The following is a 2,500-nucleotide window of genomic DNA, read 5'->3' as shown; positions in this document are numbered from 1 at the left end:
CATTTCTGTTTTATAGAATTAAGTATGTCTTGAGTTAACCAAGGCTTGTGAAGTCTCTTTGCTGATATATATTCTCTTGGAGTGAGTACGTGGTAGGGTTCCAGTTCCTTTCCACGGAGACTGCCGGTGTTACCTTTTATATATATATATATATATATATATATATATATATATATATATATATATATATATATATAATATATGTGTGTGTGTGTGTGTGTGTGTGTGTGTGTGTGTGTGTGTGTGTGTGTGTGTGTGTGTGTGTGTGTGTGTAGATATAAACACATACCCACACACACACACACACATACATATAAATGTATATATTTATCTATTTTTTCTTTTTCAATCTTACGTCTAGTAAGGCACCGGCAGTGTTGCCCACACGTGATCCCACCCCCTAAACAGAGGACCGTTTGCTCTACTACAGTACGGTCGCAGTAAATCTCTGGCCTTGATTCGGAAAAATCGACTTTGTTTTGACAGTGTTTGAGCATTTCCGTGTTAATAACTTGGCTGTAATAATATCTATTCTCGAAGAAAAAATATGATAATGAAAGAAGAAACGTCACTAGGAAACATAAAAGATATTTTTAAGGTTCAAAGATTCTTAAAGAAAAGGGAAACAGGACGATAATATGCGTCACCGTATATAATATACTGGATACAGATGTAAGATTTCACCAGTACTATGCAAAAACATTAGTTTCACGAAAAATAAGATGTTAGTATAAGAAACATGCCTTTAGGGAGGCAATGGCAGCGAATAATAAGCTGGTAGTATGTGCATACTGATATGCATACAGTTAAACAATTTTTTTTTTTTTTTTTTTTTACCCTATCCCCTACAAAAAATTTAATAAGTTTTTGTTTAAAAAAAATAAATTAAATTAAAAAAAATAATAATTGTAACACCAAAAAATAATAAAATTGTTAAATAATATAATAAAAAAAAAAAATAATGAATCACATAAAAAAAAAAAAAAAAAAAAAAAAAAAAAAAAAAAAAAAAAAAAAAAAAAAAAAAAAAAAAAAAAAAAAAAAAAAAAAAAAAAAAAAAAAAAAAAAAAAAAAAAAAAAAAAAAAATTTTTTTTTTTTTTTTTTTTTTTTTTTTTTTTTTTTTTTTTTTTTTTTTTTTTTTTTTTTTTTTTTTTTTTTTTTTTTTTTTTTTTTTTTTTTTTTTTTTTTTTTTTTTTTTTTTTTTTTTTTTTTTTTATTAATATTTTATGGTATTAAATAGTCCTATCTATATAATGCTAAAATTTAGCTATAGTCCATTAATTACAGAGTTCTATAAAAGATCAGATAAATTACTTTATATTGAAAAACAAATAAAATTTTTCATTATGAGAAATCCTAATTATTTAACCCCCAACAAAGAATAGTTTTTTGCTAGGGAAAATGACCCTTTTATTAGGGGTTATGAAAACATAATAAGGGAATAAATTTACCTTCCTTAAAATGTAGAAATTTTTATTACAAAAAATAAATTATTGGGAAAACAAGAACCTTCCTTGGGAGGAATTCAAAAAGTGACATTTTTATAAGAGACTTGTGGCCTTTGAAAAGGTTGGTGGTTTCTATTTGTAAATATTTCACAAAAAAGGGGAAAAAAGTATATTTTAAAATGCCAAATATAAAGGGGTTTTTTTAAAGCGGGGGAAAATTTGATTTATTGTGTCAAAACATTTTAGAATCAAAAATTACCCAATTGAAATTTCTTTTGTTCAAAGGGAAAGTAAGGTTGTAAAAAATCATTCCCAAAGGCCAAAAGAAAATGGTTAAACCAAACTAGCATGCGGGAAGATTTACTTTGTAAGGAAATTTAACAAAGTTTTTTTTTAAAAAATTCAAAATTTTTGGAAGATTGTAGTTTATATTTGGTATTCGAAAGAGGATTGTTTTTCCAGAACCTTGTAGATATTTAAATTTTATTTAAATGCAAAATTTTTAAGGGTGAAAAGGGGTTCCCAAGGGTTAGGACAAAATGGGAAAAAGTCATTAAATTTAAATTTTTTAATTTTTTTGGGCCAGGAGAAATTTGAAATTGAGTGGGTAATGTGGTTTTTAAAACCCTTCAAAAATGCCTTTTGTGATAGTCGGGAAATAAAGTTATCAATGATGGAGAAACCTTTTAAATTATTGAACATTTAAAAATGTCTTGAAGATCCCTATTATTAACCATATAAGTAAATTAGTTTTGGTTTTAATTGTTTCTTAACCCGGTTTTAAAATTGTCTTCCCAAATTGGTTTTTGACCCCGGAAAATTAACTATTTTATTGAAAATAAATTTGGGCCGAAATTTGGGAAATTAAATCATTTCGAATTTGCCCAGTGGTATTGTTTTTTTGGTTAAATATCCCCCAACTTCGCCTTTTAAATAAATAATTTTTGTTTTATGGGGAATTAATTTTGTTTGGTAACAAGGGCTTTGGAAGTCTTTTGCTGATAATTTCGTCGGAGGAGTAGGGTGGGTTAAATTTCCCTTTTCAAAGACT

The 2,500-nt window shown here is 26.4% G+C and overlaps 1 protein-coding gene across 1 annotated transcript in view; it reads left to right on the top strand.

The window, feature by feature from the left end:
• Window positions 1-2,500, top strand: part of LOC119584504 (carbohydrate sulfotransferase 5-like) — a 27,766-nt gene that overhangs the window by 4,785 nt on the left and 20,481 nt on the right. The gene's annotated exons all lie outside the window — the stretch shown is intronic.

The sequence above is a fragment of the Penaeus monodon genome, chromosome 18 (assembly GCF_015228065.2).
Source record: "Penaeus monodon isolate SGIC_2016 chromosome 18, NSTDA_Pmon_1, whole genome shotgun sequence".
NCBI classification, from domain to species: domain Eukaryota; kingdom Metazoa; phylum Arthropoda; class Malacostraca; order Decapoda; family Penaeidae; genus Penaeus; species Penaeus monodon.
This window is presented reverse-complemented; position numbering and strand designations above follow the sequence as displayed.